Consider the following 13,480-nt stretch of genomic DNA (forward strand, 5'->3'; position numbering starts at 1 on the left):
GCAGGAACAGCTTGTGTGCGGGGCGGACGCGCATTGCACTGAGACCGCTCCACCTTGAATTTACAGCCCCATAAACCGCCTCTGCGCCCTCACCAGAGATCTAGTTAAAAGGACTTTACCGTCTGAAACACCCTAAAATTGATTCTAAATGAACATTTCCTTACGCGGATTTGAGATATTGATGGGGCCCAGCTCTCGGCGTTTTATTCGGGAGCAATGATCTGCCCTGTGTGGAGGCTGCGGCTGCAGTCACCTGTCCTTTCTGGGCACAACTCTTGGGCCGCCTCCTGCCCGGAGGACACTCGGGAGTGAAAGGGGGCCGAGGGAGAGGCTTGAAATCAGTAGACAATGGGGTCACCCTCCCCCCGTTCCCCTGCAACCCAGAGAAAGAAAACCCCCATATGGAAGCCGGAGCCCAGCCTGGAGGCGCATGCCTGTGGAGAGAACACCCGGCAGCCTGCAGTCACCTTGAAAAGTGGCTTTTAGGCAGGTGTGGTTGGAGCAGCCGCTGACCTGGGCCCCAGTAGGTGAGAGCAGGTCCCCTCAGCATCTCCTCCTCTTAAAGTGGGAAAAGTGCTGCCTGCCCCCGCCCCCTGCTTCAGTAAAGAAACTGACAAAAGTCAAGTGAAGGAACCTCAGGCTTGGGAGACCCGGAGGCCATGCGTGCCAGCCTAGGCCAGAGCAAGAATACTTTTCACGGCATCCACGTCAGGAGGCAGTCCTCCAGCCTAGGCTTGGAGGTGTCCAGAGAGGAGCCCACTCTAGGACAGCTCTCCTGTACTTACTGCCTGTGTGCAAGCTCGCTCAGCCTCAGCTCCCCACCTGTGAAATGGGCACAGAGAAGGCTCAAAGGTTTGCCAAGTGCTTCACTCTGTTGTTTCACTTACTCCTCCGGAGGGCCTGTGGAGCAGCTGCTTCTATGATATGAATCCTCTTGACACCGCCCTCTGTGCTTCAGACAAGTGGGGAGGGGTCGATGAGACAGCTTTACAAACCTTGTGAGCTGTGCACCCAGTTGTTAGGAAGTTTCCCCTGGCATCCTGCCTCAGTTCGTCCCCGGGTGGTTCTCAGTTCTGCCTTTGGGGGAGCAGAAAGAGGCTGACCCCTTCTCCACAGGAGAGCCCTTGGGCACAGCTCCCAGGCTCCCCCTTACACCTTCCTCCCACAGATCTCCATGAGTGACTCAAACTGGAGGCCCTTCCCCATCTTCATCAGGGCCCCAGACTCCAGGTGTGGGCCGACCATGACAGAGGACACAGGGGCTAGCACTTCTCATCCTTGGAGCCTGCGTCAGAGGCAGTCCTTCCCACACTGGGTCAGTTCTCTCGCTTAGGAAGTCCTTCCTGACTTTGCAGTGTCTACTCCTGGTCTTGCTCCTGGGCCCAAAGAGAACAAGGCTTTTGATCTTTCCAAAGAAAGCCTTCTGAACATTTGAACACAGTTTCATTTGCCGCCAGCTCCTCTGCCTGGTTTCAACTGCACCATCATCTTCATCATGTCCCGCCCGGGGGCAGGAATAAACTCAGCATCCAGTAGATCGCTTCGGCTTTGCTGTTGTTGAGTCGTTTCAGATATGTCCAACTTTCCAGCGACCCCTTCTGGAGTTTTCTTGGCAAAGACACTGGAGTGGTTTGCTGTTTCCTTCTCCTGCACTTTTGACAGGTGAGGAAACTGAGGCAAGCAGGGTTAAATGACTTGTCCAGGGTCACACAGCTACTAAGTGTCTGGGGCCAGATTTGAATTCAGGTCCCCTTGACTCCAGGGCTGGCCGCTCTATCCACTGCACCACCTAGCTGCCCTTCAGCTTTGCTACTCATGCCTCATTAGCCCCCTCCATTGTTTCTGTATCCCCCCCCCACCACACACACACATTGGAGGGCTAGAGGTCAAAGCAAAAACCTCTTCTTACCGCCTTCCTTTATTGAAGGCTCAAAATACCAGCCATCTCTTCACTTGCCACTAGCTACTCTGCTTAGTTTCCATTCCACACTCATCTTCATCATGCCCCTTTCCCCCACCCTCTGACACCCCCCCACCCCCTGCCCCCAACCCAACTTCAGCTTCCTTTTGTATGTTGTTAGATTATAAGCTCCTTGAGGGCAGGGATTTTCTTCATGCAGTGCCTGGCACCTACTAGATATTGAGTCACCTCATAGTTTTCCCGTTCCTCCTGAGTCTCTCAATGCTGGGGCCTCCCCTCTATGGATTATCTCCGATTTAGCCTGTTTCTAGCTTGTTGGTACCTAACTGTGTGCATGTGCTCTCTTCCCATTAGACTGGGAGCTCTAGGGGCCTGCTTTTTGCTTTTCCCTGTAACTCCAGGCTATGTGCTCGGCACATAATAAAAGCCAGGTGACTGAGTGGGAGGGTAAAGTCTGACAAGTCTGAACTTTCCAGGAGAACCAGAAGAAGGGAGGTTTCAGGAATGGACCTGGGGAGTCAGGAGACTGCCTATGGTTTTTGAATCATGTCAAGTTTAATGTTTAAACTGCTAGAGAACTCTGTGACCTGGGGAGCAGGGAGACAGGCATGCCAGCTCACACCGTGATGCCGGGAGGGCACAAAACACCTTCCAACCTCTGGCCGGCTCTCCATACCTGGTGGGACAAGGGTCTCCCAAGAACCCTCTTGGGTCCTGGGGCCTGAGGAAGGTCAAGCTTCTGGCCGAGGGCCTCAGTTGACCTTCTCACATTAAGAGCCATGTGTATTTCTGGAGAATTTAGAAGCTGCAAAAGCTCTTGTCTCCCTAATAAATGCAGGTGCCCTAGGGCAGAGACAGAGGCACTGTTATCGATGCCATCTTACTGGTGAGGAAAGAGAGTCCCCTTCAGTCAGGGGAAGGGGCTTGTGGGAAGCTGCCAAGAGACACAGAGCCAGGAATCCAACCCTTTATCTGCTTCGGCGGCCCAGTTACACAGGCAGTGAGTGGCCTTGGAGCTCAGCACGAGGTGGCAGTGTGGTGGGCTGGCCAAGGAGGCTCGGGCATGGACGAGTCACCAGGCCCACCGGCCTCCATCCTGCTCAGGTCTCACTAGCAGTTGCTGGTTTGGTTCTGGGCAGCACTGTTCAATAAGGGAAGTGATAAGGTACGGTGACCAGGGAAAGGTCCTTCAGGGGACTGAAGGACCCCAAGATTATATCATATGATGGATACATAAAGATCCTGATGACTTTTAGCCCAGAGAAGACTTGGGGACATAGCAGCCTGGGGCACAGTGGATGGAGTGCTGGGACTGGAGTTAGGAAGACCCAAGTTCAAATCCAGCCTCTGACATTTACTACCTAATACTAGGTAAATCACATAACCTCTGCTTGCCTCAGTTTCCCCAGTCTGTTAAATGAGGACAATAATAGCACCTACTTCCCGGGGTTGTCATGAGATCAAATGAGGTAATAACTATAAAGTATGCAGCACAGTGCCTGGCATGATATAAATGCTAGCTATCATGGGAATGGTTTTCAGGTGTTTGAAGGCAGCTGGGTGGTACAGTAGGTAGTGCTGGTGCTGGAGTCAGGGATACCTATGTTCAAATCTAGGCCTTGACACTTAGTACTATGTGCCCCAGGGCAAGTCACATAATCTATACCTCAGTTTCTTCAATGGAAAAACGGGGATCATAATTGTGAGGATCAAATGAGATAATATTTGTAAAGAGCTTGGCACAGTGCCTAGCACATTGGAGGTGCTTAGTAAATGTGGTTCCCTTCTCCCCTTCCCTTCATGAGAAGAGGGTTGGGGTTCTGTTGGATCCCAGAGGCTGGAGTGTCTAGACAGTCATGAAGATGACCAAGGGCTTTGAGATCAGATCGTGTGAGGAACAACTCAAGGGAAAGGTGATGTGAAGACCAGCCAAGAGAAATCTTAGGGAGGACACGGGATGAAGGACCAGGCTTGCTCTGGGTGGCTCCAGAGGCATGTGGGATGGGGCCAAAGTGGGGTTATTGCTTTTGTACCACTCAGACCTACTCCCAAGTGGAGTTCCCTACCTTGGGAGTCTGGGTCTCCTGCCCTTGAAGGTCCTCCAACTGAGGCTGTCAGTGGAGGAGATCTCAAAGTTGGGGAGGTCCATTCCCAACCAAATGGACACAACCAAGGAAGAGGTTTGGAACAAAGTATTGAGGTCCAGTATTGCCTTTCACTTGGCTTTTTTCTCTTGTCTTTTTCTTTCTTTCTTTTTTTTTTTTGCAGGGCAATGAGGGTTAAGTGACTTTCCCAGGGTCACACAGCTAGTAAATGTCAAGTGTCTGAGGCCGGATTTGAACTCAGGTCTTCCTGAATCCAGGGCCAGTGCTTTATCCACTGTGCCACCTAGCTTCCCCTCCTTTCTTGTTTTAACCCCTCCCTCAATTTTCTTTGTTTCTTTGTTTCTTTTTTTTTTTGGGGGGGGTGAGGCAATTGGGGTTAAGTGACTTGCCCAGGGTCACACAGCTAGTAAGTGTCAAGGGTCTGAGGCCAGATTTGAACTCAGGTCCTCCTGAATCCAGGGCCTGTGCTTTACCCACTGTGCCATCTAGCTGCCCCTTGTTCTATGTTTTAAAAGACCTTCTGGAAAGAAAAGTCATGCACACTTAAGACTATGGATTAACAGCCTCCATCTCCTTGAAGAGAGTGACTGTGGCCTGATTTAAAATGAGGGATGAGAAGGACCTCCCTCCATAAAAGAGCTGAAGATAAAGGGAAGGTGCTGGTAGCCTGTACTCTCATGGGGAAGGAATCTAGTTGAAGCTGGAAGCAGAGAAAAACTCTCAGAACAGGGGACTGGGGAATCAGGAGAGCAATGAAGCATCATCACCCAGCAGCCTCGAGGCCACCAAAGACTGGTGAGAATTTGCCCAATGGAATCAGCAGGAAAACACCCTCGGAAGTATCTGCAGCCCTGCACTGTGAGACGCAGGAGAGCTTCCTCTGTGGAGGTACCAGGGCCACAGACTTTCTGCATGTGTGTCCCTCCAAATGTCTTCCCAAGGCATGTTCAGCCTTCCCATGGACACTGTGTATTTGTGGGAGAGTGTGTCCCAGTTTCAAGGGGGAAACATTCTGGTGTTTTCTTTGTCACTGATGTTCTGCCTCCTTTGAGTGGGTGTACCCCAGGGCTTCTCTCTCTCTCTTTCTCTCCCTCCCTTTCTCTCTCTGTTTCTCCCTTCTTTCCCCTGCTCTGTCTCTGTCCTTTTATCTCTAGCTCTCCCTCTCCTTCCCTCCTTTACCTGCCTTCTCTCCTCCCCTCTCTCTGTGATCTTATCAGATCCTGTGGATTCAATGATCATATCTATGTAGATCATCACCAGATCTCTCTTTCTCTCTTTCTCTAGTTTTCACCTCTCTCCTGAGCTCCAGCCCCACATTACAACTTAATTGCTGTACATCTCCACCAAGACGATGGTGTCTCCCACAGGCTGAGATAGTGTGTGTGTGTGTGTGTGTGTGTGTGTGTGTGTGTGTGTGTGTATATATATATAATATAAAAAATATATAAATATAATATAGAACACTATACCTATATATGTATATATAGTATAAATATGGTATAGTATCGTGTAGTATAGTATAGTACAGTAGAGCATAGGTGTAGTGCAGTATAGTAGTACACCCAATGCCCAGTTTGCTATTTGTGCCTACACCTCTCCTGTCTTCTCCAGAAACTCATCTCTTCAATTTCTCTCCCTAATTTTCAACCTTTTCTTCTCCACTGGCTCCTCCCCTGCTGCCTTCAAACATGCCAAGATCTGCCCTGTCCTTAAAAAACGTTTACACAAACCTACTACTCTCGAGTCATCACCCATCACCCCTTTCCCTTTTCCAGTCATATACGAGAAAGAACAGGTTCCCATTCCTGCCACTTGATGGAACCTGCTCTTTTCAAGATGACCAGTAATATCTTGGTGGCTAAATTCAGTGGCTTTTTCTTGGTTTTTATCCTTTTTGAATTTTCTCTGCAGCCTCTAACATGTCTGAACACCCTCTCCTCCAAGATACTCTCTCTTCCCTGGGTTTTAAATGACATTATTTTCAGTTGGACACCCCTCCCACCCCCATCCTGGCCCATCTATTAAACTAATCCTTCTCAGCAGGTGGGTTGTATGAGGCATGGTAGGTACAAAGCTGGTCTTTTGGAGTCAAGAAGACTTGAGCTCAAATTCCACCTCAGGCAGTTATTAGCTGTGTGACACTGGCAATGCAAGGCTGCCTGCCTCAGTTTCCTCATCTGTAAAATGGGGACAACAATAGCATTACCTTCAGGGTTATCGTGAAGATTAAATGTGAAGTGGGATTTGCAAACTTGAAAGTATACAGGGGGCGGCTAGGTGGCACAGTGGATAAAGCACCGGCCCTGGATTCAGGAGTACCTGAGTTCAAATCTGGCCTCAGACACTTGACACTTACTAGCTGTGTGACCCTGGGCAAGTCACTTAACCCTCATTGCCCAGCAAAAAGACAAAAAACCAAAAAAAAAAAAACAACAGCAAAAAAAACTTGAAAGTATACACATCTTCTCTATTATGATTTTCAGTCTCCTTTGCAGGAGTACCACCTATGTCCCACCTTCTATGCAGAGCTATACACTAGGGCCCTCTGCACTCTCTCTTCGGGTGATCTCATTAGCTCTCATGGATTCAACTATGATTTCCATGCAGATGCCTCTCACCACTACAAGTCTAGCATCCTATCATGGAATACTTGAGTTCCATGGTCTCCTCTCTCCAGATTCTTGCTTGACATTTCCACCTGGATGTCCTAGAGATACCTCAAACTCAACGTGCCCCAAAGTAGCTTTCTCCCAAACCTTGCCCCTCTTACAAATTTCCCTGTCTCTATTCAATGAATGCTTCTAAGACTTGATCAAATTGGACTTCTTGTCTTGCTATTTCATTAAATGACTCAAATATGTTTTGGCCAACTAGTAAAAGCAAAACTATTAGTGGGGGCTCATGAGCTATGCTTTTTTGAGTAAACTTGAGTTAGCTTGTGGAGGGGGGTAGGTCAGTCAGCCAATAGACACTTGGTAAGCACCTACTATGTGTTAGATACTGTGCTAAGCACTGGGGATACAAAAAGAGGAAAATGCACGTGCAAACAGACCTTTCCTTTCCATTTTCACAACCTCCTCAATGGCCTAATGCTTCTCATGTCTTTCAGTGCCACAGGATTTATACCTTTAGAACAGGAAGTGATGTTAGGGCTGTGGAGTCCAGTTCCTCATTTTAGATGCTGAGGCCTCTTTGATTCCAGCTCTGCTGAAGCTGTTTCATTGGCACCTACTTTAAATTAGAGGTAGTACTGTATTTTTCCAAGTTCCAGATGACTGAGTACTGGAATAGGAACAGAGAAATCAATAAACCTACTGTTCTCAGACTTGCTGGGAAGCATAGGAGCTTTTCTTCTCGATTTCCTTCTAGTTTCTAGGACCTACATCATTCTTTGAATTTAGATTTCAGCTTACAGGAAACTCCATTGTGCTATTTGGCAGGGATAGTGGACCACTTTTCTAGATTATATTTGGATTTCAAAGTTCCTACTCAGCTCTGGTTTTCCCCCCAGAAATGTTTGAAAATACTTTATTCCTTTAAAGATCCATTTTTATCTCTAGTAGGATCATGCTCATCTTTGCAGGGTAAGTTGTTCTTGGTTATAAGCTTTTATCTTTTTCCTTTGGAAGACTGTATTACAAGATCTCCTCTCATTCAAAGTAGCAGCTGCCAGGTCTTGTGTGAGTCTGACTGTGGTTCCTTGATCCTTGAACTGCTCCTTTTTGGATACTTACAGTGTCTTTTCTTTCACATGGGAGCTTTGGGTTTTTGGCTGTGACATTCCTGTGACTTTTTCTTTTGGGAGGTAGGTTGGTTGGTTCTATCTTTATAATACTCTTTGGTTCTAAGAGATCTAGGCAGTTTACATATATAATTTCTGACACTATAATGTCCAGGTTTTTAAAATCAGGGGGGTATAATGATTCTTAAATTCTCTCTCTTTGATCTGTTTACTAGGTCATTTTTTAATCATATATTTTACATTTTATTCTTTTTTCATTCTTTGATTTTTGTTCTGATACTTCGAGTTGTCTCATTGAGTCCTGGATTTCTGTTTGGTCTTCTAGTATTCAGGGATTCCTCTTTTACTTTTTCAGTCTTCTTATACCTTACTGCCCTGCACATACTCTACTCTCCAGGGACACTGGTCTTCTTGGTGTTCTTTATACAAGACAATACATTTCCTAACTCCATGCCTTTGCACAGCCTCCATTAGAATACATTTCCCAAGGGAGGCAGCACCTACCATTGTTAATTATGTCTCCAGCCCTGCTGCTGGTCCTTTTACAAAGTGCTCAAGTCCCCATTTGTGAAGGCACCTCTCACCCTGTCTGCCATGGCCTCTCTACTCATCTTCTCCCAGCTGGCCTCCCACTTTCCAAAGAAGTGATGTCACTTCTAGTACCACAGTTAGCATTCTATAAGGCGAGGTAAACCCTAATAATCCTTTCTGCATTGTTACTGCCTATTTCTGCAGCCTGGAGCAGGATCCTTTGCTTTGGGTTCCTTGTGCTTTGTGTCATCTTCAAATCAGAAAGAAGAAATCCAGAGGTTCTTGTCTAGATAGGTTTGTTGAAAAGTCCAAGCCCACATCAGGCATGGGGAGAGCAACAAAATGCACACCTTGGCTGGCTAGTGCAAGGTCTGGGAGGTGTTTTATGACTGAGAGAAGGCAATAACCCTGCTGTCAGCAGCACTGTCATCACTGGGCGCCAAGGACAAAATCGGCACCATGCATGGTCAGTGACATTGTGACTGGAGCTAACAGCTCCTCTATAAACACAAACGCTCTTTCATCCCAGCCAAATGGCATTCAATAAGGCGAGAACATTTTTTTTTAAATGTCAAAGAAATTATTTCCAATTTGGTACTTGCAACCGGAGGCCCTAATGATCAGAGGAAATGAGAAACAAACAAATTAGCAGTAATGGAAAATAGCTTCTGGAAAGCAGGATTTAATTTATAGGCAACTGATCACAACATGGAGTGTGCAGTAAAACTTGCTTCAATGGCTCTATTGGAAGGACTCGGAGGGAAGGAAACCAGAGTGAAGGTCTCATCGGGAGTGGCTGCCATCAGCTCATTGGAAAGAATATGGTTTGAAAAAATCAAGCACATGAAATGAAAATCTGTCAAAGCTGGTGTATTTTTGGCCTTACAATCTTAGCAGTGTCCTGCTTGGGGAAAGAAGGCCTCCATCTTGTTTTTGTAGTCACAGGCTCCTAGACCTAGAGAAAACGGAGGCCTTGAGAGGAGAAGGGATTTTGTGGAGGCTGCTCTTTCCTGGTCAGTCTCCCTCTGAGCTGTCAGGCTGCTCCATCTTAGTCTTCTTTGCTAGGCCATTCTCCCTCCAAGCCATCCTGGCCTTCTTTTCTCCTTCACTGGGTGAGTTCCCCAGCTGTCATAAGTTCAACAATCTATCTGTAGTGACCCTCAGGTCTACTGCTCCAGCCCTGGCTTCTTTTCTGAGCTTATGTCCCACATCACCAGCTGCCTATTGGATATTTCCAACAGGATGTTCTATTGATGTCTCAAACTTAATGTCTAAAAGTGAAAAGTGAATCCTTCCCTTTTCCTAATTTTCCGATTTCTATCCAGATCAACACTATCTTCCCAGTCAACCAATTGGGCAACCTTGTATCCAGCTCACCCTCACATATCCAATCCTTACTTCTGGTAGGAAGTAGGTGGTTTTGGAAAGATTGCTGGAAGAAAAATGGAAGTGATTGAGAGAAGAGTGTCAGTTGCAGCTGCTGCTGGGGATTGGGGGGATTCTCCCTGAGATGCAGGGCTTCATGTCCTGCAGGATTGGGGACATTCATGGTTTACCTCTTTGAGATGTACACTTGGTCATAACCTTGGGAGGGTGAAAACAGCAGCAGCCAATTCTTGCCCTCTCATCAGTCTGTGAGATGGAGAGCAATGATGATAGAGGCATCAGAAAGTAGAGCCCTTCTTGTCATCTGAGGGCAGTCCATCATCCCAACATTCACAACTTCCCTAGCCTGACCAGGGAAGGGCTGGGCTAAGGTTGGATTCATGACCTTCCTTCTGTGGGGTGTGTGTGTGTGTGTGTGTGTGTGTGTGTGTGTGAGGAGACCACAGGTTTTAAGAGTGTTTAGTGTTCATGTATGTTCTTGATATGACACTCATCTCAACTGTTTGTATTTTATTATAATGAGAGGTCATGTGTTAAATCCTGACTGGTCTAAAAAGGGGGAGCTTCAATGGGTAGGGGCTCTGAGCATTATTGTGAATATTTACTCTGTCATAACAGAAAGGAAGTGTTATTGCAACTACCATGGATTAAGGGCCTACTATGTGCTGGGTCCTGCCTTGGGCAGGCGGGGAGATGCAAGTTTCTTGAGGGATCCCCCCACTCCCTTCCCAAGCTATGTGGCCCAGAACTGAACGTGGTGCTGCAGATGAGGCCTGAAGAAGGCAGAATAGAGTGGGGCTATGCCTCAGCTCCTTCACCAGTCTGAGATACTCTATCGAAAGCTTTGCTCAATGGAGGTAAATCGTGTCCACGGCCTCCCCTTATTTAACCTGACTCCAAATCCAGTGTTCTCTCTACAAGCCATTATATGGGGGAGGTCAATAGGATATGCTCTGGATGCTCTCTGTATGGTGGCAGAGCCAAGGACAACATTTCCCAAGGCTTCATTTCTCTCTCTCTCTCTTTTTTTGTATTTTTTTTTTTCTGGAGCAATGGGGGTTAAGTGACTTGCCCAGGGTCACACAGCTAGTGTCAAGTGTCTGAGGCCATACTTGAACTCAGGTCCTCCTGGATCCAGGGCCGGTGTTTTATCCACTGCGCCACCTAGCTGCCCTGGCTTCACTTCTCATGACGCTTGGAGGCCAGAAACAGTGCACACTGGAAGACATTCTTTGGACTGTATTTTCTAGAAGACTGTAAGTCTAGCCCAGGGCAGTGTTGTCTATAGGTAAGGACTCTGACCAGGAATATCCGGGAAAATGAAAGGTTTAGAAAAGCCTGGAGAAGTGCAGGTTTCCAGCACAGATGGAAGCTAGTGGAAGGCTCTAGTTGGAGGGGGTCTGGAGACTCAGCTTCCCAGCAGAATCCAGAGGACTCTGAGACTGCTGAGAGGCTTCCGTAGGTCACCTTTCACCTGCCCCGAGGTTGACCAGGAGTGCATGAGGCATGTAAATGCATGTGTGAAGAAAGCCCTGTGCTAAGAGCTGAGGATGCAAATAGAAAAGACAGTCCCTGCCCTTTGGAAGCTCCCAGCCTAGTTCGGAGACAACCCCTAGGGAAGGTTTCAGCTGCCGGTCAGATGGAAGGTCCCCTGGTGCTTGGGGTGAGGCAGCCAAGTGGAGGGTCAGGCCTCTTCTTAGTGTCATTTCCACTGATAAAATGGTAGCACTTTCTGATGCTGAACTATCAGACAGGGTCAAGGACTCGGTGATGAGAACTTTTCCTTCTGGGTCTTCAGGCCCTGGCAGGAGCACGTGCCAGGCTGCATCTTCACAGGTGATGGCTATGGGCAGTGGGCAAGAAGCACAGCTTTCCTTCCTTCCTTCCTTCCTTCCTTCCTTCCTTCCTTCCTTCCTTCCTTCCTTCCTTCCTTCCTTCCTTCCTTCCTTCCTTCCTTCCTTCCTTCCTTCCTTCCTTCCTTCCTTCCTTCCTTCCTTCCTTCCTTCCTTCCTTCCTTCCTTCCTTCCTTCCTTCCTTCCTTCCTTCCTTCCTTCCTTCCTTCCTTTCTTTCTTTTTTTTTGGTGAGGCAATTGGGGTTAAGTGACTTGCCCAGGGTCACACAGCTAGTAAGTGTCAAGGGTCTGAGGTTGGATTTGAACTCATGTCCTCCTGAATCCAGGGCCGGTGCTCTATCCACTGTACCACCTAGCGGCCCCTCACAGCTTTTCTTAAGGCTCTTGGGTCCAGTGTCCTGAGCTCTGTCCATCAGTTCTGTGGTGAGATGAGGATCAAGGTGGTGCTGGTGCGATGCTGCCTTCTGTCGGTCCCTCAGGGTTCCTGGCTCCTTGATATGGCAGTTAGTGGGCTGGTCCCTTCTCCTTGAATGATGACTGTGAGGGTGGGGCTGGAAGTAGCACCAGTGCTATGAGGGTGCTGCCACTTGCTGGCTCCTGGGCCTCTGCCTAATGGAGGCTGCCAGTTAGTAGTTGTTGCTGGTAGAGATGAGGGAGGTGGGCCCCCCCTCCACAGTGATTTCTCCCCTCAGTAACGGGCCAGAAGTGTTACTATTCCCAACGCTCTTGGGCTTAGGGTCCTGGCCTATCTCCAACAAGGTTTGGGGAGATGGTAGTGGATACGGTGCTGGTGATTGGCTTCACCTCCCGGCCTCTGCTCCCTCCTATCTCTCTTTCAGGTACTCTCCTGCTTCACCAGGAGGTAGAACTGCTGAGTTTGGAGTCAAGAATGACATCCCTCTTGTGTTTTTTAGTGGGGAAAAGGGGTGGTGTAGATTAAGGGAATTTAAGAGTAGGTTAGCATATAATCTCCCTGAAACCTGTAAATGGTAATTGGGGAGCAGAGAATGAATTAAGTGAAGGAGTAATAAAAAAGCACTGATTAAGGGTTACTATGTATCAGTGTCCTAAGTAGTGGGGATACCGATACAAAAGGCATGATCATTCCTGCCCTCAGGGAGTTTACACTCTAATAGAGTAAATCAACACACACATGTATATGTATACATGTGTGTATATGTCTCTCTATGTGTGTGTGGATAAGTATACAGATAGATAGGAGTGTAGCCAGGCTGGGGTGTTTTGCTTTGGGATGTCACTAGGAGGGGAGTGGAGTCCTAGGGCCATTGACCGATGACCTTTTAGGACTTGGATTACTTGTGCGCAGCAAGAAGACGAAGAGGGATGGTAAATGCAGCTGAGAAATATCCTACTACTTTATTTCCCTGTGACCTCTCCCCTAGACTTCTGAAAACAGCCTCCTCCCTAGTCTCCCTGTCTCCAGTCTCTCCCATCCCTAATCCATCCTCCTCCACTCAGCTGCCAAACTAGTATTCCTAAAACATGCAGTCGGATTTGTGGCTACCAGTCTGAGGGGATGGGGCCCAGCCCAGTGTCTGAGCCTCAGTTTCCTGGTCTGTACAAGGGGTTGAAACCGGCGGGGAGGTCCCGGGGGTCCCATTTGCTTCCCGCCCGCTTCCTCCCCGCCTCCCCTCCTGGGCGCAGCAGCGAGCGAAGAGAACAGACCGAGGCTGTCCCCGCAGCCCCAAAGTCATCACAATCCCGGGGGTCCCCAGCGCCCCTCAGAGCTGCTTACCTCACTCTCCCGAAGGGAAGCCTTCCGATGGGCACTACACATCACCAATCCGTAGTCTCGCTGCCGGGCAGCAGCCAATGGCGACGCGCTCTGGGACTCTGGGGCGGGACGTCGTGACGACAGGCGGGGCGACTGCGAGCAGTTGCTATGGCTGCGGACGCGACGGGGCGGAGCGGCGCCCGTTGC

General features: G+C 48.5%; 1 protein-coding gene across 2 annotated transcripts in view; it reads right to left on the minus strand.

Moving 5' to 3' along the window:
* Positions 1–13,387, minus strand: part of ARMH1 (armadillo like helical domain containing 1) — a 56,080-nt gene extending 42,693 nt beyond the window's left edge. The window contains exon 1 of one of the 2 annotated variants that reach the window (XM_044004698.1): positions 13,295–13,387. The gene's annotated coding sequence lies outside the window, so the exon portion shown is untranslated. Of the gene's footprint in view, positions 1–7,152; positions 7,301–13,294 lie in introns of those variants that run through there. The other variant, XM_044004697.1, reaches the window with a different exon arrangement.
* Positions 13,388–13,480: the final 93 nt, after the last annotated feature.

This window comes from Dromiciops gliroides, chromosome 4, assembly GCF_019393635.1.
Source record: "Dromiciops gliroides isolate mDroGli1 chromosome 4, mDroGli1.pri, whole genome shotgun sequence".
NCBI lineage: Eukaryota > Metazoa > Chordata > Mammalia > Microbiotheria > Microbiotheriidae > Dromiciops > Dromiciops gliroides.